Source organism: Garra rufa, chromosome 1, assembly GCF_049309525.1.
Source record: "Garra rufa chromosome 1, GarRuf1.0, whole genome shotgun sequence".
NCBI classification, from domain to species: domain Eukaryota; kingdom Metazoa; phylum Chordata; class Actinopteri; order Cypriniformes; family Cyprinidae; genus Garra; species Garra rufa.
The window spans coordinates 108260038-108280037 of record NC_133361.1 but is presented as its reverse complement, the minus strand read 5'-3'; the positions used below and the strand labels follow the sequence as shown (position 1 = coordinate 108280037).

Sequence of the window (20000 nt, the reverse complement as noted above, 5' to 3'; positions counted from 1 at the left end):
TCTTGTAACTCGGCTGATAAGGCCGATTGTTACACTTGGATGGGAGACCGCCTGGGAATACCAGGTGCTGTAAGCTTTTGCCTTTTCTTCACTATTTATATAATATGCTGGCTTTTACGGAGGCTGATCTTTAAATAGCCCACTTTTTGGAGCAGCCCTCGCTTACGGCCATACCGCGCTGAGAGCGCCCGATCTCGTCTGATCTTGGAAGCTAAGCAGCGTCGGGCCTGCTTAGTACTTGGATGGGAGACCGCCTGGGAATACCAGGTGCTGTAAGCTTTTGCCTTTTCTTCACTATTTATATAATATGCTGGCTTTTAGAAAGACGTGTTTTACCGCTCTATTTATTACAATCATTTAAATGTATTATAGAGTTTTAAGTGTTTTACATGTTTTTTAGGCCATTTTATTACTCTTAACATTTTAAGTGAGTGTGTGTCTTTAAAAAATGGATGGTTGGCCTGCCATGTGACTAGACACATGACAGGAAGCAGGAAGTACAACTGTATAAGAGAGCAGCATGACAAACAAAGGACAGTCACCAAACTGTTGGATTGAGGAGTTGCTAATTTTAGAGCTCACCTTTCCATTCACCACCTGCAAACTTTGGATTACACTTTCTGTGGATTGTATATACACCGGTGGACACTCACATTGGACTTATCAACACACTGGGATTCTTGGACTGTTTTTAGGGTATGGACAAATGAACTGTATTCTTTTAACAGCGTTTACCTCGTTTTATCGTGTTGTTTTAAAGTCTTTTATGTGAACCTTGTAAATAAATCAAATCTATTTAAACCAATCTTCTTTTATGTCTCATTCTTTTAACCACTAGTCACCTCTCACAGTTAAATCTGATCCCATTTTAGTCTTGTAACTCGGCTGATAAGGCCGATTGTTACACTTGGATGGGAGACCGCCTGGGAATACCAGGTGCTGTATGCTTTTGCCTTTTCTTCACTATTTATATAATATGCTGGCTTTTACGGAGGCTGATCTTTAAATGGCCCACTTTTTGGAGCAGCCCTCGCTTACGGCCATACCGCGCTGAGAGCGCCCGATCTCGTCTGATCTCGGAAGCTAAGCAGCGTCGGGCCTGCTTAGTACTTGGATGGGAGACCGCCTGGGAATACCAGGTGCTGTAAGCTTTTGCCTTTTCTTCACTATTTATATAATATGCTGGCTTTTAGAAAGACGTGTTTTACCGCTCTATTTATTACAATCATTTAAATGTATTATAGAGTTTTAAGTGTTTTACATGTTTTTTAGGCCATTTTATTACTCTTAACATTTTAAGTGAGTGTGTGTCTTTAAAAAATGGATGGTTGGCCTGCCATGTGACTAGACACATGACAGGAAGCAGGAAGTACAACTGTATAAGAGAGCAGCATGACAAACAAAGGACAGTCACCAAACTGTTGGATTGAGGAGTTGCTAATTTTAGAGCTCACCTTTCCATTCACCACCTGCAAACTTTGGATTACACTTTCTGTGGATTGTATATACACCGGTGGACACTCACATTGGACTTATCAACACACTGGGATTCTTGGACTGTTTTTAGGGTATGGACAAATGAACTGTATTCTTTTAACAGCGTTTACCTCGTTTTATCGTGTTGTTTTAAAGTCTTTTATGTGAACCTTGTAAATAAACCAAATCTATTTAAACCAATCTTCTTTTATGTCTCATTCTTTTAACCACTAGTCACCTCTCACAGTTAAATCTGATCCCATTTTAGTCTTGTAACTCGGCTGATAAGGCCGATTGTTACACTTGGATGGGAGACCGCCTGGGAATACCAGGTGCTGTAAGCTTTTGCCTTTTCTTCACTATTTATATAATATGCTGGCTTTTACGGAGGCTGATCTTTAAATAGCCCACTTTTTGGAGCAGCCCTCGCTTACGGCCATACCGCGCTGAGAGCGCCCGATCTCGTCTGATCTCGGAAGCTAAGCAGCGTCGGGCCTGCTTAGTACTTGGATGGGAGACCGCCTGGGAATACCAGGTGCTGTAAGCTTTTGCCTTTTCTTCACTATTTATATAATATGCTGGCTTTTAGAAAGACGTGTTTTACCGCTCTATTTATTACAATCATTTAAATGTATTATAGAGTTTTAAGTGTTTTACATGTTTTTTAGGCCATTTTATTACTCTTAACATTTTAAGTGAGTGTGTGTCTTTAAAAAATGGATGGTTGGCCTGCCATGTGACTAGACACATGACAGGAAGCAGGAAGTACAACTGTATAAGAGAGCAGCATGACAAACAAAGGACAGTCACCAAACTGTTGGATTGAGGAGTTGCTAATTTTAGAGCTCACCTTTCCATTCACCACCTGCAAACTTTGGATTACACTTTCTGTGGATTGTATATACACCGGTGGACACTCACATTGGACTTATCAACACACTGGGATTCTTGGACTGTTTTTAGGGTATGGACAAATGAACTGTATTCTTTTAACAGCGTTTACCTCGTTTTATCGTGTTGTTTTAAAGTCTTTTATGTGAACCTTGTAAATAAACCAAATCTATTTAAACCAATCTTCTTTTATGTCTCATTCTTTTAACCACTAGTCACCTCTCACAGTTAAATCTGATCCCATTTTAGTCTTGTAACTCGGCTGATAAGGCCGATTGTTACACTTGGATGGGAGACCGCCTGGGAATACCAGGTGCTGTAAGCTTTTGCCTTTTCTTCACTATTTATATAATATGCTGGCTTTTACGGAGGCTGATCTTTAAATAGCCCACTGTTTGGAGCAGCCCTCGCTTACGGCCATACCGCGCTGAGAGCGCCCGATCTCGTCTGATCTCGGAAGCTAAGCAGCGTCGGGCCTGCTTAGTACTTGGATGGGAGACCGCCTGGGAATACCAGGTGCTGTAAGCTTTTGCCTTTTCTTCACTATTTATATAATATGCTGGCTTTTAGAAAGACGTGTTTTACCGCTCTATTTATTACAATCATTTAAATGTATTATAGAGTTTTAAGTGTTTTACATGTTTTTTAGGCCATTTTATTACTCTTAACATTTTAAGTGAGTGTGTGTCTTTAAAAAATGGATGGTTGGCCTGCCATGTGACTAGACACATGACAGGAAGCAGGAAGTACAACTGTATAAGAGAGCAGCATGACAAACAAAGGACAGTCACCAAACTGTTGGATTGAGGAGTTGCTAATTTTAGAGCTCACCTTTCCATTCACCACCTGCAAACTTTGGATTACACTTTCTGTGGATTGTATATACACCGGTGGACACTCACATTGGACTTATCAACACACTGGGATTCTTGGACTGTTTTTAGGGTATGGACAAATGAACTGTATTCTTTTAACAGCGTTTACCTCGTTTTATCGTGTTGTTTTAAAGTCTTTTATGTGAACCTTGTAAATAAACCAAATCTATTTAAACCAATCTTCTTTTATGTCTCATTCTTTTAACCACTAGTCACCTCTCACAGTTAAATCTAATCCCATTTTAGTCTTGTAACTCGGCTGATAAGGCCGATTGTTACACTTGGATGGGAGACCGCCTGGGAATACCAGGTGCTGTAAGCTTTTGCCTTTTCTTCACTATTTATATAATATGCTGGCTTTTACGGAGGCTGATCTTTAAATAGCCCACTGTTTGGAGCAGCCCTCGCTTACGGCCATACCGCGCTGAGAGCGCCCGATCTCGTCTGATCTCGGAAGCTAAGCAGCGTCGGGCCTGCTTAGTACTTGGATGGGAGACCGCCTGGGAATACCAGGTGCTGTAAGGTTTTGCCTTTTCTTCACTATTTATATAATATGCTGGCTTTTACGGAGGCTGATCTTTAAATGGCCCACTTTTTGGAGCAGCCCTCGCTTACGGCCATACCGCGCTGAGAGCGCCCGATCTCGTCTGATCTCGGAAGCTAAGCAGCGTCGGGCCTGCTTAGTACTTGGATGGGAGACCGCCTGGGAATACCAGGTGCTGTAAGCTTTTGCCTTTTCTTCACTATTTATATAATATGCTGGCTTTTAGAAAGACGTGTTTTACCGCTCTATTTATTACAATCATTTAAATGTATTATAGAGTTTTAAGTGTTTTACATGTTTTTTAGGCCATTTTATTACTCTTAACATTGTAAGTGAGTGTGTGTCTTTAAAAAATGGATGGTTGGCCTGCCATGTGACTAGACACATGACAGGAAGCAGGAAGTACAACTGTATAAGAGAGCAGCATGACAAACAAAGGACAGTCACCAAACTGTTGGATTGAGGAGTTGCTAATTTTAGAGCTCACCTTTCCATTCACCACCTGCAAACTTTGGATTACACTTTCTGTGGATTGTATATACACCGGTGGACACTCACATTGGACTTATCAACACACTGGGATTCTTGGACTGTTTTTAGGGTATGGACAAATGAACTGTATTCTTTTAACAGCGTTTACCTCGTTTTATCGTGTTGTTTTAAAGTCTTTTATGTGAACCTTGTAAATAAACCAAATCTATTTAAACCAATCTTCTTTTATGTCTCATTCTTTTAACCACTAGTCATCTCTCACAGTTAAATCTGACCCCATTTTAGTCTTGTAACTCGGCTGATAAGGCCGATTGTTACACTTGGATGGGAGACCGCCTGGGAATACCAGGTGCTGTAAGCTTTTGCCTTTTCTTCACTATTTATATAATATGCTGGCTTTTACGGAGGCTGATCTTTAAATAGCCCACTTTTTGGAGCAGCCCTCGCTTACGGCCATACCGCGCTGAGAGCGCCCGATCTCGTCTGATCTCGGAAGCTAAGCAGCGTCGGGCCTGCTTAGTACTTGGATGGGAGACCGCCTGGGAATACCAGGTGCTGTAAGCTTTTGCCTTTTCTTCACTATTTATATAATATGCTGGCTTTTAGAAAGACGTGTTTTACCGCTCTATTTATTACAATCATTTAAATGTATTATAGAGTTTTAAGTGTTTTACATGTTTTTTAGGCCATTTTATTACTCTTAACATTTTAAGTGAGTGTGTGTCTTTAAAAAATGGATGGTTGGCCTGCCATGTGACTAGACACATGACAGGAAGCAGGAAGTACAACTGTATAAGAGAGCAGCATGACAAACAAAGGACAGTCACCAAACTGTTGGATTGAGGAGTTGCTAATTTTAGAGCTCACCTTTCCATTCACCACCTGCAAACTTTGGATTACACTTTCTGTGGATTGTATATACACCGGTGGACACTCACATTGGACTTATCAACACACTGGGATTCTTGGACTGTTTTTAGGGTATGGACAAATGAACTGTATTCTTTTAACAGCGTTTACCTCGTTTTATCGTGTTGTTTTAAAGTCTTTTATGTGAACCTTGTAAATAAACCAAATCTATTTAAACCAATCTTCTTTTATGTCTCATTCTTTTAACCACTAGTCATCTCTCACAGTTAAATCTGACCCCATTTTAGTCTTGTAACTCGGCTGATAAGGCCGATTGTTACACTTGGATGGGAGACCGCCTGGCAATACCAGGTGCTGTAAGCTTTTGCCTTTTCTTCACTATTTATATAATATGCTGGCTTTTACGGAGGCTGATCTTTAAATGGCCCACTTTTTGGAGCAGCCCTCGCTTACGGCCATACCGCGCTGAGAGCGCCCGATCTCGTCTGATCTCGGAAGCTAAGCAGCGTCGGGCCTGCTTAGTACTTGGATGGGAGACCGCCTGGGAATACCAGGTGCTGTAAGCTTTTGCCTTTTCTTCACTATTTATATAATATGCTGGCTTTTAGAAAGACGTGTTTTACCGCTCTATTTATTACAATCATTTAAATGTATTATAGAGTTTTAAGTGTTTTACATGTTTTTTAGGCCATTTTATTACTCTTAACATTTTAAGTGAGTGTGTGTCTTTAAAAAATGGATGGTTGGCCTGCCATGTGACTAGACACATGACAGGAAGCAGGAAGTACAACTGTATAAGAGAGCAGCATGACAAACAAAGGACAGTCACCAAACTGTTGGATTGAGGAGTTGCTAATTTTAGAGCTCACCTTTCCATTCACCACCTGCAAACTTTGGATTACACTTTCTGTGGATTGTATATACACCGGTGGACACTCACATTGGACTTATCAACACACTGGGATTCTTGGACTGTTTTTAGGGTATGGACAAATGAACTGTATTCTTTTAACATCGTTTACCTCGTTTTATCGTGTTGTTTTAAAGTCTTTTATGTGAACCTTGTAAATAAACCAAATCTATTTAAACCAATCTTCTTTTATGTCTCATTCTTTTAACCACTAGTCATCTCTCACAGTTAAATCTGACCCCATTTTAGTCTTGTAACACGGCTGATAAGGCCGATTGTTACACTTGGATGGGAGACCGCCTGGCAATACCAGGTGCTGTAAGCTTTTGCCTTTTCTTCACTATTTATATAATATGCTGGCTTTTACGGAGGCTGATCTTTAAATAGCCCACTTTTTGGAGCAGCCCTCGCTTACGGCCGTACCGCGCTGAGAGCGCCCGATCTCGTCTGATCTCGGAAGCTAAGCAGCGTCGGGCCTGCTTAGTACTTGGATGGGAGACCGCCTGGGAATACCAGGTGCTGTAAGCTTTTGCCTTTTCTTCACTATTTATATAATATGCTGGCTTTTAGAAAGACGTGTTTTACCCCTCTATTTATTACAATCATTTAAATGTATTATAGAGTTTTAAGTGTTTTACATGTTTTTTAGGCCATTTTATTACTCTTAACATTTTAAGTGAGTGTGTGTCTTTAAAAAATGGATGGTTGGCCTGCCATGTGACTAGACACATGACAGGAAGCAGGAAGTACAACTGTATAAGAGAGCAGCATGACAAACAAAGGACAGTCACCAAACTGTTGGATTGAGGAGTTGCTCATTTTAGAGCTCACCTTTCCATTCACCACCTGCAAACTTTGGATTACACTTTCTGTGGATTGTATATACACCGGTGGACACTCACATTGGACTTATCAACACACTGGGATTCTTGGACTGTTTTTAGGGTATGGACAAATGAACTGTATTCTTTTAACAGCGTTTACCTCGTTTTATCGTGTTGTTTTAAAGTCTTTTATGTGAACCTTGTAAATAAACCAAATCTATTTAAACCAATCTTCTTTTATGTCTCATTCTTTTAACCACTAGTCATCTCTCACAGTTAAATCTGACCCCATTTTAGTCTTGTAACTCGGCTGATAAGGCCGATTGTTACACTTGGATGGGAGACCGCCTGGCAATACCAGGTGCTGTAAGCTTTTGCCTTTTCTTCACTATTTATATAATATGCTGGCTTTTACGGAGGCTGATCTTTAAATGGCCCACTTTTTGGAGCAGCCCTCGCTTACGGCCATACCGCGCTGAGAGCGCCCGATCTCGTCTGATCTCGGAAGCTAAGCAGCGTCGGGCCTGCTTAGTACTTGGATGGGAGACCGCCTGGGAATACCAGGTGCTGTAAGCTTTTGCCTTTTCTTCACTATTTATATAATATGCTGGCTTTTAGAAAGACGTGTTTTACCGCTCTATTTATTACAATCATTTAAATGTATTATAGAGTTTTAAGTGTTTTACATGTTTTTTAGGCCATTTTATTACTCTTAACATTTTAAGTGAGTGTGTGTCTTTAAAAAATGGATGGTTGGCCTGCCATGTGACTAGACACATGACAGGAAGCAGGAAGTACAACTGTATAAGAGAGCAGCATGACAAACAAAGGACAGTCACCAAACTGTTGGACTGAGGAGTTGCTAATTTTAGAGCTCACCTTTCCATTCACCACCTGCAAACTTTGGATTACACTTTCTGTGGATTGTATATACACCGGTGGACACTCACATTGGACTTATCAACACACTGGGATTCTTGGACTGTTTTTAGGGTATGGACAAATGAACTGTATTCTTTTAACAGCGTTTACCTCGTTTTATCGTGTTGTTTTAAAGTCTTTTATGTGAACCTTGTAAATAAACCAAATCTATTTAAACCAATCTTCTTTTATGTCTCATTCTTTTAACCACTAGTCATCTCTCACAGTTAAATCTGACCCCATTTTAGTCTTGTAACTCGGCTGATAAGGCCGATTGTTACACTTGGATGGGAGACCGCCTGGGAATACCAGGTGCTATAAGCTTTTGCCTTTTCTTCACTATTTATATAATATGCTGGCTTTTACGGAGGCTGATCTTTAAATAGCCCACTTTTTGGAGCAGCTTTCGCTTACGGCCATACCGCGCTGAGAGCGCCCGATCTCGTCTGATCTCGGAAGCTAAGCAGCGTCGGGCCTGCTTAGTACTTGGATGGGAGACCGCCTGGGAATACCAGGTGCTGTAAGCTTTTGCCTTTTCTTCACTATTTATATAATATGCTGGCTTTTACGGAGGCTGATCTTTAAATGGCCCACTTTTTGGAGCAGCCCTCGCTTACGGCCATACAGCGCTGAGAGCGCCCGATCTCGTCTGATCTCGGAAGCTAAGCACCGTCGGGCCTGCTTAGTACTTGGAAGGGAGCCCGCCTGGGAATACCAGGTGCTGTAAGCTTTTGCCTTTTCTTCACTATTTATATAATATGCTGGCTTTTAGAAAGACGTGTTTTACCGCTCTATTTATTACAATCATTTAAATGTATTATAGAGTTTTAAGTGTTTTACATGTTTTTTAGGCCATTTTATTACTCTTAACATTTTAAGTGAGTGTGTGTCTTTAAAAAATGGATGGTTGGCCTGCCATGTGACTAGACACATGACAGGAAGCAGGAAGTACAACTGTATAAGAGAGCAGCATGACAAACAAAGGACAGTCACCAAACTGTTGGATTGAGGAGTTGCTAATTTTAGAGCTCACCTTTCCATTCACCACCTGCAAACTTTGGATTACACTTTCTGTGGATTGTATATACACCGGTGGACACTCACATTGGACTTATCAACACACTGGGATTCTTGGACTGTTTTTAGGGTATGGACAAATGAACTGTATTCTTTTAACATCGTTTACCTCGTTTTATCGTGTTGTTTTAAAGTCTTTTATGTGAACCTTGTAAATAAACCAAATCTATTTAAACCAATCTTCTTTTATGTCTCATTCTTTTAACCACTAGTCATCTCTCACAGTTAAATCTGACCCCATTTTAGTCTTGTAACACGGCTGATAAGGCCGATTGTTACACTTGGATGGGAGACCGCCTGGCAATACCAGGTGCTGTAAGCTTTTGCCTTTTCTTCACTATTTATATAATATGCTGGCTTTTACGGAGGCTGATCTTTAAATAGCCCACTTTTTGGAGCAGCCCTCGCTTACGGCAGTACCGCGCTGAGAGCGCCCGATCTCGTCTGATCTCGGAAGCTAAGCAGCGTCGGGCCTGCTTAGTACTTGGATGGGAGACCGCCTGGGAATACCAGGTGCTGTAAGCTTTTGCCTTTTCTTCACTATTTATATAATATGCTGGCTTTTAGAAAGACGTGTTTTACCCCTCTATTTATTACAATCATTTAAATGTATTATAGAGTTTTAAGTGTTTTACATGTTTTTTAGGCCATTTTATTACTCTTAACATTTTAAGTGAGTGTGTGTCTTTAAAAAATGGATGGTTGGCCTGCCATGTGACTAGACACATGACAGGAAGCAGGAAGTACAACTGTATAAGAGAGCAGCATGACAAACAAAGGACAGTCACCAAACTGTTGGATTGAGGAGTTGCTCATTTTAGAGCTCACCTTTCCATTCACCACCTGCAAACTTTGGATTACACTTTCTGTGGATTGTATATACACCGGTGGACACTCACATTGGACTTATCAACACACTGGGATTCTTGGACTGTTTTTAGGGTATGGACAAATGAACTGTATTCTTTTAACAGCGTTTACCTCGTTTTATCGTGTTGTTTTAAAGTCTTTTATGTGAACCTTGTAAATAAACCAAATCTATTTAAACCAATCTTCTTTTATGTCTCATTCTTTTAACCACTAGTCATCTCTCACAGTTAAATCTGACCCCATTTTAGTCTTGTAACTCGGCTGATAAGGCCGATTGTTACACTTGGATGGGAGACCGCCTGGCAATACCAGGTGCTGTAAGCTTTTGCCTTTTCTTCACTATTTATATAATATGCTGGCTTTTACGGAGGCTGATCTTTAAATGGCCCACTTTTTGGAGCAGCCCTCGCTTACGGCCATACCGCGCTGAGAGCGCCCGATCTCGTCTGATCTCGGAAGCTAAGCAGCGTCGGGCCTGCTTAGTACTTGGATGGGAGACCGCCTGGGAATACCAGGTGCTGTAAGCTTTTGCCTTTTCTTCACTATTTATATAATATGCTGGCTTTTAGAAAGACGTGTTTTACCGCTCTATTTATTACAATCATTTAAATGTATTATAGAGTTTTAAGTGTTTTACATGTTTTTTAGGCCATTTTATTACTCTTAACATTTTAAGTGAGTGTGTGTCTTTAAAAAATGGATGGTTGGCCTGCCATGTGACTAGACACATGACAGGAAGCAGGAAGTACAACTGTATAAGAGAGCAGCATGACAAACAAAGGACAGTCACCAAACTGTTGGACTGAGGAGTTGCTAATTTTAGAGCTCACCTTTCCATTCACCACCTGCAAACTTTGGATTACACTTTCTGTGGATTGTATATACACCGGTGGACACTCACATTGGACTTATCAACACACTGGGATTCTTGGACTGTTTTTAGGGTATGGACAAATGAACTGTATTCTTTTAACAGCGTTTACCTCGTTTTATCGTGTTGTTTTAAAGTCTTTTATGTGAACCTTGTAAATAAACCAAATCTATTTAAACCAATCTTCTTTTATGTCTCATTCTTTTAACCACTAGTCATCTCTCACAGTTAAATCTGACCCCATTTTAGTCTTGTAACTCGGCTGATAAGGCCGATTGTTACACTTGGATGGGAGACCGCCTGGGAATACCAGGTGCTATAAGCTTTTGCCTTTTCTTCACTATTTATATAATATGCTGGCTTTTACGGAGGCTGATCTTTAAATAGCCCACTTTTTGGAGCAGCTTTCGCTTACGGCCATACCGCGCTGAGAGCGCCCGATCTCGTCTGATCTCGGAAGCTAAGCAGCGTCGGGCCTGCTTAGTACTTGGATGGGAGACCGCCTGGGAATACCAGGTGCTGTAAGCTTTTGCCTTTTCTTCACTATTTATATAATATGCTGGCTTTTACGGAGGCTGATCTTTAAATGGCCCACTTTTTGGAGCAGCCCTCGCTTACGGCCATACAGCGCTGAGAGCGCCCGATCTCGTCTGATCTCGGAAGCTAAGCACCGTCGGGCCTGCTTAGTACTTGGAAGGGAGCCCGCCTGGGAATACCAGGTGCTGTAAGCTTTTGCCTTTTCTTCACTATTTATATAATATGCTGGCTTTTAGAAAGACGTGTTTTACCGCTCTATTTATTACAATCATTTAAATGTATTATAGAGTTTTAAGTGTTTTACATGTTTTTTAGGCCATTTTATTACTCTTAACATTTTAAGTGAGTGTGTGTCTTTAAAAAATGGATGGTTGGCCTGCCATGTGACTAGACACATGACAGGAAGCAGGAAGTACAACTGTATAAGAGAGCAGCATGACAAACAAAGGACAGTCACCAAACTGTTGGATTGAGGAGTTGCTAATTTTAGAGCTCACCTTTCCATTCACCACCTGCAAACTTTGGATTACACTTTCTGTGGATTGTATATACACCGGTGGACACTCACATTGGACTTATCAACACACTGGGATTCTTGGACTGTTTTTAGGGTATGGACAAATGAACTGTATTCTTTTAACAGCGTTTACCTCGTTTTATCGTGTTGTTTTAAAGTCTTTTATGTGAACCTTGTAAATAAACCAAATCTATTTAAACCAATCTTCTTTTATGTCTCATTCTTTTAACCACTAGTCATCTCTCACAGTTAAATCTGACCCCATTTTAGTCTTGTAACTCGGCTGATAAGGCCGATTGTTACACTTGGATGGGAGACCGCCTGGGAATACCAGGTGCTGTAAGCTTTTGCCTTTTCTTCACTATTTATATAATATGCTGGCTTTTACGGAGGCTGATCTTTAAATAGCCCACTGTTTGGAGCAGCCCTCGCTTACGGCCTTACCGCGCTGAGAGCGCCCGATCTCGTCTGATCTCGGAAGCTAAGCAGCGTCGGGCCTGCTTAGTACTTGGATGGGAGACCGCCTGGGAATACCAGGTGCTGTAAGCTTTTGCCTTTTCTTCACTATTTATATAATATGCTGGCTTTTACGGAGGCTGATCTTTAAATGGCCCACTTTTTGGAGCAGCCCTCGCTTACGGCCATACCGCGCTGAGAGCGCCCGATCTCGTCTGATCTCGGAAGCTAAGCAGCGTCGGGCCTGCTTAGTACTTGGATGAGAGACCGCCTGGGAATACCAGGTGCTGTAAGCTTTTGCCTTTTCTTCACTATTTATATAATATGCTGGCTTTTAGAAAGACGTGTTTTACCGCTCTATTTATTACAATCATTTAAATGTATTATAGAGTTTTAAGTGTTTTACATGTTTTTTAGGCCATTTTATTACTCTTAACATTTTAAGTGAGTGTGTGTCTTTAAAAAATGGATGGTTGGCCTGCCATGTGACTAGACACATGACAGGAAGCAGGAAGTACAACTGTATAAGAGAGCAGCATGACAAACAAAGGACAGTCACCAAACTGTTGGATTGAGGAGTTGCTAATTTTAGAGCTCACCTTTCCATTCACCACCTGCAAACTTTGGATTACACTTTCTGTGGATTGTATATACACCGGTGGACACTCACATTGGACTTATCAACACACTGGGATTCTTGGACTGTTTTTAGGGTATGGACAAATGAACTGTATTCTTTTAACAGCGTTTACCTCGTTTTATCGTGTTGTTTTAAAGTCTTTTATGTGAACCTTGTAAATAAACCAAATCTATTTAAACCAATCTTCTTTTATGTCTCATTCTTTTAACCACTAGTCACCTCTCACAGTTAAATCTGATCCCATTTTAGTCTTGTAACTCGGCTGATAAGGCCGATTGTTACACTTGGATGGGAGACCGCCTGGGAATACCAGGTGCTGTAAGCTTTTGCCTTTTCTTCACTATTTATATAATATGCTGGCTTTTACGGAGGCTGATCTTTAAATGGCCCACTTTTTGGAGCAGCCCTCGCTTACGGCCATACCGCGCTGAGAGCGCCCGATCTCGTCTGATCTCGGAAGCTAAGCACCGTCGGGCCTGCTTAGTACTTGGATGGGAGACCGCCTGGGAATACCAGGTGCTGTAAGCTTTTGCCTTTTCTTCACTATTTATATAATATGCTGGCTTTTAGAAAGACGTGTTTTACCGCTCTATTTATTACAATCATTTAAATGTATTATAGAGTTTTAAGTGTTTTACATGTTTTTTAGGCCATTTTATTACTCTTAACATTTTAAGTGAGTGTGTGTCTTTAAAAAATGGATGGTTGGCCTGCCATGTGACTAGACACATGACAGGAAGCAGGAAGTACAACTGTATAAGAGAGCAGCATGACAAACAAAGGACAGTCACCAAACTGTTGGATTGAGGAGTTGCTAATTTTAGAGCTCACCTTTCCATTCACCACCTGCAAACTTTGGATTACACTTTCTGTGGATTGTATATACACCGGTGGACACTCACATTGGACTTATCAACACACTGGGATTCTTGGACTGTTTTTAGGGTATGGACAAATGAACTGTATTCTTTTAACAGCGTTTACCTCGTTTTATCGTGTTGTTTTAAAGTCTTTTATGTGAACCTTGTAAATAAACCAAATCTATTTAAACCAATCTTCTTTTATGTCTCATTCTTTTAACCACTAGTCACCTCTCACAGTTAAATCTGATCCCATTTTAGTCTTGTAACTCGGCTGATAAGGCCGATTGTTACACTTGGATGGGAGACCGCCTGGGAATACCAGGTGCTGTAAGCTTTTGCCTTTTCTTCACTATTTATATAATATGCTGGCTTTTACGGAGGCTGATCTTTAAATAGCCCACTTTTTGGAGCAGCCCTCGCTTACGGCCATACCGCGCTGAGAGCGCCCGATCTCGTCTGATCTCGGAAGCTAAGCAGCGTCGGGCCTGCTTAGTACTTGGATGGGAGACCGCCTGGGAATACCAGGTGCTGTAAGCTTTTGCCTTTTCTTCACTATTTATATAATATGCTGGCTTTTAGAAAGACGTGTTTTACCGCTCTATTTATTACAATCATTTAAATGTATTATAGAGTTTTAAGTGTTTTACATGTTTTTTAGGCCATTTTATTACTCTTAACATTTTAAGTGAGTGTGTGTCTTTAAAAAATGGATGGTTGGCCTGCCATGTGACTAGACACATGACAGGAAGCAGGAAGTACAACTGTATAAGAGAGCAGCATGACAAACAAAGGACAGTCACCAAACTGTTGGATTGAGGAGTTGCTAATTTTAGAGCTCACCTTTCCATTCACCACCTGCAAACTTTGGATTACACTTTCTGTGGATTGTATATACACCGGTGGACACTCACATTGGACTTATCAACACACTGGGATTCTTGGACTGTTTTTAGGGTATGGACAAATGAACTGTATTCTTTTAACAGCGTTTACCTCGTTTTATCGTGTTGTTTTAAAGTCTTTTTTGTGAACCTTGTAAATAAACCAAATCTATTTAAACCAATCTTCTTTTATGTCTCATTCTTTTAACCACTAGTCACCTCTCACAGTTAAATCTAATCCCATTTTAGTCTTGTAACTCGGCTGATAAGGCCGATTGTTACACTTGGATGGGAGACCGCCTGGGAATACCAGGTGCTGTAAGCTTTTGCCTTTTCTTCACTATTTATATAATATGCTGGCTTTTACGGAGGCTGATCTTTAAATAGCCCACTTTTTGGAGCAGCCCTCGCTTACGGCCATACCGCGCTGAGAGCGCCCGATCTCGTCTGATCTTGGAAGCTAAGCAGCGTCGGGCCTGCTTAGTACTTGGATGGGAGACCGCCTGGGAATACCAGGTGCTGTAAGCTTTTGCCTTTTCTTCACTATTTATATAATATGCTGGCTTTTAGAAAGACGTGTTTTACCGCTCTATTTATTACAATCATTTAAATGTATTATAGAGTTTTAAGTGTTTTACATGTTTTTTAGGCCATTTTATTACTCTTAACATTTTAAGTGAGTGTGTGTCTTTAAAAAATGGATGGTTGGCCTGCCATGTGACTAGACACATGACAGGAAGCAGGAAGTACAACTGTATAAGAGAGCAGCATGACAAACAAAGGACAGTCACCAAACTGTTGGATTGAGGAGTTGCTAATTTTAGAGCTCACCTTTCCATTCACCACCTGCAAACTTTGGATTACACTTTCTGTGGATTGTATATACACCGGTGGACACTCACATTGGACTTATCAACACACTGGGATTCTTGGACTGTTTTTAGGGTATGGACAAATGAACTGTATTCTTTTAACAGCGTTTACCTCGTTTTATCGTGTTGTTTTAAAGTCTTTTATGTGAACCTTGTAAATAAATCAAATCTATTTAAACCAATCTTCTTTTATGTCTCATTCTTTTAACCACTAGTCCCCTCTCACAGTTAAATCTGATCCCATTTTAGTCTTGTAACTCGGCTGATAAGGCCGATTGTTACACTTGGATGGGAGACCGCCTGGGAATACCAGGTGCTGTATGCTTTTGCCTTTTCTTCACTATTTATATAATATGCTGGCTTTTACGGAGGCTGATCTTTAAATGGCCCACTTTTTGGAGCAGCCCTCGCTTACGGCCATACCGCGCTGAGAGCGCCCGATCTCGTCTGATCTCGGAAGCTAAGCAGCGTCGGGCCTGCTTAGTACTTGGATGGGAGACCGCCTGGGAATACCAGGTGCTGTAAGCTTTTGCCTTTTCTTCACTATTTATATAATATGCTGGCTTTTAGAAAGACGTGTTTTACCGCTCTATTTATTACAATCATTTAAATGTATTATAGAGTTTTAAGTGTTTTACATGTTTTTTAGGCCATTTTATTACTCTTAACATTTTAAGTGAGTGTGTGTCTTTAAAAAATGGATGGTTGGCCTGCCATGTGACTAGACACATGACAGGAAGCAGGAAGTACAACTGTATAAGAGAGCAGCATGACAAACAAAGGACAGTCACCAAACTGTTGGATTGAGGAGTTGCTAATTTTAGAGCTCACCTTTCCATTCACCACCTGCAAACTTTGGATTACACTTTCTGTGGATTGTATATACACCGGTGGACACTCACATTGGACTTATCAACACACTGGGATTCTTGGACTGTTTTTAGGGTATGGACAAATGAACTGTATTCTTTTAACAGCGTTTACCTCGTTTTATCGTGTTGTTTTAAAGTCTTTTATGTGAACCTTGTAAATAAACCAAATCTATTTAAACCAATCTTCTTTTATGTCTCATTCTTTTAACCACTAGTCACCTCTCACAGTTAAATCTGATCCCATTTTAGTCTTGTAACTCGGCTGATAAGGCCGATTGTTACACTTGGATGGGAGACCGCCTGGGAATACCAGGTGCTGTAAGCTTTTGCCTTTTCTTCACTATTTATATAATATGCTGGCTTTTACGGAGGCTGATCTTTAAATAGCCCACTTTTTGGAGCAGCCCTCGCTTACGGCCATACCGCGCTGAGAGCGCCCGATCTCGTCTGATCTCGGAAGCTAAGCAGCGTCGGGCCTGCTTAGTACTTGGATGGGAGACCGCCTGGGAATACCAGGTGCTGTAAGCTTTTGCCTTTTCTTCACTATTTATATAATATGCTGGCTTTTAGAAAGACGTGTTTTACCGCTCTATTTATTACAATCATTTAAATGTATTATAGAGTTTTAAGTGTTTTACATGTTTTTTAGGCCATTTTATTACTCTTAACATTTTAAGTGAGTGTGTGTCTTTAAAAAATGGATGGTTGGCCTGCCATGTGACTAGACACATGACAGGAAGCAGGAAGTACAACTGTATAAGAGAGCAGCATGACAAACAAAGGACAGTCACCAAACTGTTGGATTGAGGAGTTGCTAATTTTAGAGCTCACCTTTCCATTCACCACCTGCAAACTTTGGATTACACTTTCTGTGGATTGTATATACACCGGTGGACACTCACATTGGACTTATCAACACACTGGGATTCTTGGACTGTTTTTAGGGTATGGACAAATGAACTGTATTCTTTTAACAGCGTTTACCTCGTTTTATCGTGTTGTTTTAAAGTCTTTTATGTGAACCTTGTAAATAAATCAAATCTATTTAAACCAATCTTCTTTTATGTCTCATTCTTTTAACCACTAGTCACCTCTCACAGTTAAATCTGATCCCATTTTAGTCTTGTAACTCGGCTGATAAGGCCGATTGTTACACTTGGATGGGAGACCGCCTGGGAATACCAGGTGCTGTATGCTTTTGCCTTTTCTTCACTATTTATATAATATGCTGGCTTTTACGGAGGCTGATCTTTAAATGGCCCACTTTTTGGAGCAGCCCTCGCTTACGGCCATACCGCGCTGAGAGCGCCCGATCTCGTCTGATCTCGGAAGCTAAGCAGCGTCGGGCCTGCTTAGTACTTGGATGGGAGACCGCCTGGGAATACCAGGTGCTGTAAGCTTTTGCCTTTTCTTCACTATTTATATAATATGCTGGCTTTTAGAAAGACGTGTTTTACCGCTCTATTTATTACAATCATTTAAATGTATTATAGAGTTTTAAGTGTTTTACATGTTTTTTAGGCCATTTTATTACTCTTAACATTTTAAGTGAGTGTGTGTCTTTAAAAAATGGATGGTTGGCCTGCCATGTGACTAGACACATGACAGGAAGCAGGAAGTACAACTGTATAAGAGAGCAGCATGACAAACAAAGGACAGTCACCAAACTGTTGGATTGAGGAGTTGCTAATTTTAGAGCTCACCTTTCCATTCACCACCTGCAAACTTTGGATTACACTTTCTGTGGATTGTATATACACCGGTGGACACTCACATTGGACTTATCAACACACTGGGATTCTTGGACTGTTTTTAGGGTATGGACAAATGAACTGTATTCTTTTAACAGCGTTTACCTCGTTTTATCGTGTTGTTTTAAAGTCTTTTATGTGAACCTTGTAAATAAACCAAATCTATTTAAACCAATCTTCTTTTATGTCTCATTCTTTTAACCACTAGTCACCTCTCACAGTTAAATCTGATCCCATTTTAGTCTTGTAACTCGGCTGATAAGGCCGATTGTTACACTTGGATGGGAGACCGCCTGGGAATACCAGGTGCTGTAAGCTTTTGCCTTTTCTTCACTATTTATATAATATGCTGGCTTTTACGGAGGCTGATCTTTAAATAGCCCACTTTTTGGAGCAGCCCTCGCTTACGGCCATACCGCGCTGAGAGCGCCCGATCTCGTCTGATCTCGGAAGCTAAGCAGCGTCGGGCCTGCTTAGTACTTGGATGGGAGACCGCCTGGGAATACCAGGTGCTGTAAGCTTTTGCCTTTTCTTCACTATTTATATAATATGCTGGCTTTTAGAAAGACGTGTTTTACCGCTCTATTTATTACAATCATTTAAATGTATTATAGAGTTTTAAGTGTTTTACATGTTTTTTAGGCCATTTTATTACTCTTAACATTTTAAGTGAGTGTGTGTCTTTAAAAAATGGATGGTTGGCCTGCCATGTGACTAGACACATGACAGGAAGCAGGAAGTACAACTGTATAAGAGAGCAGCATGACAAACAAAGGACAGTCACCAAACTGTTGGATTGAGGAGTTGCTAATTTTAGAGCTCACCTTTCCATTCACCACCTGCAAACTTTGGATTACACTTTCTGTGGATTGTATATACACCGGTGGACACTCACATTGGACTTATCAACACACTGGGATTCTTGGACTGTTTTTAGGGTATGGACAAATGAACTGTATTCTTTTAACAGCGTTTACCTCGTTTTATCGTGTTGTTTTAAAGTCTTTTATGTGAACCTTGTAAATAAACCAAATCTATTTAAACCAATCTTCTTTTATGTCTCATTCTTTTAACCACTAGTCACCTCTCACAGTTAAATCTAATCCCATTTTAGTCTTGTAACTCGGCTGATAAGGCCGATTGTTACACTTGGATGGGAGACCGCCTGGGAATACCAGGTGCTGTAAGCTTTTGCCTTTTCTTCACTATTTATATAATATGCTGGCTTTTACGGAGGCTGATCTTTAAATAGCCCACTGTTTGGAGCAGCCCTCGCTTACGGCCATACCGCGCTGAGAGCGCCCGATCTCGTCTGATCTCGGAAGCTAAGCAGCGTCGGGCCTGCTTAGTACTTGGATGGGAGACCGCCTGGGAATACCAGGTGCTGTAAGGTTTTGCCTTTTCTTCACTATTTATATAATATGCTGGCTTTTACGGAGGCTGATCTTTAAATGGCCCACTTTTTGGAGCAGCCCTCGCTTACGGCCATACCGCGCTGAGAGCGCCCGATCTCGTCTGATCTCGGAAGCTAAGCAGCGTCGGGCCTGCTTAGTACTTGGATGGGAGACCGCCTGGGAATACCAGGTGCTGTAAGCTTTTGCCTTTTCTTCACTATTTATATAATATGCTGGCTTTTAGAAAGACGTGTTTTACCGCTCTATTTATTACAATCATTTAAATGTATTATAGAGTTTTAAGTGTTTTACATGTTTTTTAGGCCATTTTATTACTCTTAACATTGTAAGTGAGTGTGTGTCTTTAAAAAATGGATGGTTGGCCTGCCATGTGACTAGACACATGACAGGAAGCAGGAAGTACAACTGTATAAGAGAGCAGCATGACAAACAAAGGACAGTCACCAAACTGTTGGATTGAGGAGTTGCTAATTTTAGAGCTCACCTTTCCATTCACCACCTGCAAACTTTGGATTACACTTTCTGTGGATTGTATATACACCGGTGGACACTCACATTGGACTTATCAACACACT

The 20000-nt window shown here is 40.8% G+C and overlaps 25 non-coding genes and 2 pseudogenes across 25 annotated transcripts; all 27 read left to right on the top strand.

Annotated features, from left to right (window-relative positions):
* Positions 1 to 160: 160 nt before the first annotated feature.
* On the top strand, positions 161 to 279 carry LOC141317978 (5S ribosomal RNA). The gene has a single exon (XR_012352322.1). It is a non-coding gene; the product is annotated as a 5S ribosomal RNA (ribosomal RNA).
* Positions 280 to 1032: 753 nt separating this feature from the next.
* On the top strand, positions 1033 to 1151 carry LOC141306665 (5S ribosomal RNA). The gene has a single exon (XR_012345628.1). It is a non-coding gene; the product is annotated as a 5S ribosomal RNA (ribosomal RNA).
* Positions 1152 to 1904: 753 nt separating this feature from the next.
* LOC141306654 (5S ribosomal RNA) lies at positions 1905 to 2023 on the top strand. The gene has a single exon (XR_012345617.1). It is a non-coding gene; the product is annotated as a 5S ribosomal RNA (ribosomal RNA).
* A 753-nt stretch (positions 2024 to 2776) lies between these two features.
* LOC141306632 (5S ribosomal RNA) lies at positions 2777 to 2895 on the top strand. The gene has a single exon (XR_012345595.1). It is a non-coding gene; the product is annotated as a 5S ribosomal RNA (ribosomal RNA).
* Positions 2896 to 3648: 753 nt separating this feature from the next.
* Positions 3649 to 3767, top strand: LOC141318316 (5S ribosomal RNA). Its single transcript, XR_012352639.1, has one exon. It is a non-coding gene; the product is annotated as a 5S ribosomal RNA (ribosomal RNA).
* Positions 3768 to 3851: 84 nt separating this feature from the next.
* LOC141306620 (5S ribosomal RNA) lies at positions 3852 to 3970 on the top strand. Its single transcript, XR_012345584.1, has one exon. It is a non-coding gene; the product is annotated as a 5S ribosomal RNA (ribosomal RNA).
* Positions 3971 to 4723: 753 nt separating this feature from the next.
* On the top strand, positions 4724 to 4842 carry LOC141306609 (5S ribosomal RNA). The gene has a single exon (XR_012345573.1). It is a non-coding gene; the product is annotated as a 5S ribosomal RNA (ribosomal RNA).
* A 753-nt stretch (positions 4843 to 5595) lies between these two features.
* LOC141306598 (5S ribosomal RNA) lies at positions 5596 to 5714 on the top strand. The gene has a single exon (XR_012345562.1). It is a non-coding gene; the product is annotated as a 5S ribosomal RNA (ribosomal RNA).
* A 753-nt stretch (positions 5715 to 6467) lies between these two features.
* LOC141317829 (5S ribosomal RNA) lies at positions 6468 to 6586 on the top strand. The gene has a single exon (XR_012352183.1). It is a non-coding gene; the product is annotated as a 5S ribosomal RNA (ribosomal RNA).
* Positions 6587 to 7339: 753 nt separating this feature from the next.
* On the top strand, positions 7340 to 7458 carry LOC141306587 (5S ribosomal RNA). The gene has a single exon (XR_012345551.1). It is a non-coding gene; the product is annotated as a 5S ribosomal RNA (ribosomal RNA).
* A 753-nt stretch (positions 7459 to 8211) lies between these two features.
* On the top strand, positions 8212 to 8330 carry LOC141306576 (5S ribosomal RNA). Its single transcript, XR_012345540.1, has one exon. It is a non-coding gene; the product is annotated as a 5S ribosomal RNA (ribosomal RNA).
* An 84-nt stretch (positions 8331 to 8414) lies between these two features.
* On the top strand, positions 8415 to 8533 carry LOC141346352 (5S ribosomal RNA; annotated as a pseudogene).
* A 753-nt stretch (positions 8534 to 9286) lies between these two features.
* Positions 9287 to 9405, top strand: LOC141318678 (5S ribosomal RNA). The gene has a single exon (XR_012352979.1). It is a non-coding gene; the product is annotated as a 5S ribosomal RNA (ribosomal RNA).
* A 753-nt stretch (positions 9406 to 10158) lies between these two features.
* LOC141306565 (5S ribosomal RNA) lies at positions 10159 to 10277 on the top strand. The gene has a single exon (XR_012345529.1). It is a non-coding gene; the product is annotated as a 5S ribosomal RNA (ribosomal RNA).
* A 753-nt stretch (positions 10278 to 11030) lies between these two features.
* LOC141306554 (5S ribosomal RNA) lies at positions 11031 to 11149 on the top strand. Its single transcript, XR_012345518.1, has one exon. It is a non-coding gene; the product is annotated as a 5S ribosomal RNA (ribosomal RNA).
* An 84-nt stretch (positions 11150 to 11233) lies between these two features.
* LOC141346344 (5S ribosomal RNA) lies at positions 11234 to 11352 on the top strand (annotated as a pseudogene).
* Positions 11353 to 12105: 753 nt separating this feature from the next.
* LOC141317818 (5S ribosomal RNA) lies at positions 12106 to 12224 on the top strand. The gene has a single exon (XR_012352172.1). It is a non-coding gene; the product is annotated as a 5S ribosomal RNA (ribosomal RNA).
* An 84-nt stretch (positions 12225 to 12308) lies between these two features.
* Positions 12309 to 12427, top strand: LOC141318623 (5S ribosomal RNA). Its single transcript, XR_012352928.1, has one exon. It is a non-coding gene; the product is annotated as a 5S ribosomal RNA (ribosomal RNA).
* Positions 12428 to 13180: 753 nt separating this feature from the next.
* Positions 13181 to 13299, top strand: LOC141318133 (5S ribosomal RNA). The gene has a single exon (XR_012352467.1). It is a non-coding gene; the product is annotated as a 5S ribosomal RNA (ribosomal RNA).
* Positions 13300 to 14052: 753 nt separating this feature from the next.
* On the top strand, positions 14053 to 14171 carry LOC141306543 (5S ribosomal RNA). The gene has a single exon (XR_012345507.1). It is a non-coding gene; the product is annotated as a 5S ribosomal RNA (ribosomal RNA).
* Positions 14172 to 14924: 753 nt separating this feature from the next.
* On the top strand, positions 14925 to 15043 carry LOC141317977 (5S ribosomal RNA). The gene has a single exon (XR_012352321.1). It is a non-coding gene; the product is annotated as a 5S ribosomal RNA (ribosomal RNA).
* A 753-nt stretch (positions 15044 to 15796) lies between these two features.
* On the top strand, positions 15797 to 15915 carry LOC141306532 (5S ribosomal RNA). The gene has a single exon (XR_012345496.1). It is a non-coding gene; the product is annotated as a 5S ribosomal RNA (ribosomal RNA).
* A 753-nt stretch (positions 15916 to 16668) lies between these two features.
* On the top strand, positions 16669 to 16787 carry LOC141306510 (5S ribosomal RNA). Its single transcript, XR_012345474.1, has one exon. It is a non-coding gene; the product is annotated as a 5S ribosomal RNA (ribosomal RNA).
* Positions 16788 to 17540: 753 nt separating this feature from the next.
* LOC141306499 (5S ribosomal RNA) lies at positions 17541 to 17659 on the top strand. Its single transcript, XR_012345463.1, has one exon. It is a non-coding gene; the product is annotated as a 5S ribosomal RNA (ribosomal RNA).
* Positions 17660 to 18412: 753 nt separating this feature from the next.
* On the top strand, positions 18413 to 18531 carry LOC141306488 (5S ribosomal RNA). Its single transcript, XR_012345452.1, has one exon. It is a non-coding gene; the product is annotated as a 5S ribosomal RNA (ribosomal RNA).
* Positions 18532 to 19284: 753 nt separating this feature from the next.
* LOC141318315 (5S ribosomal RNA) lies at positions 19285 to 19403 on the top strand. Its single transcript, XR_012352638.1, has one exon. It is a non-coding gene; the product is annotated as a 5S ribosomal RNA (ribosomal RNA).
* An 84-nt stretch (positions 19404 to 19487) lies between these two features.
* LOC141306477 (5S ribosomal RNA) lies at positions 19488 to 19606 on the top strand. The gene has a single exon (XR_012345441.1). It is a non-coding gene; the product is annotated as a 5S ribosomal RNA (ribosomal RNA).
* Positions 19607 to 20000: the final 394 nt, after the last annotated feature.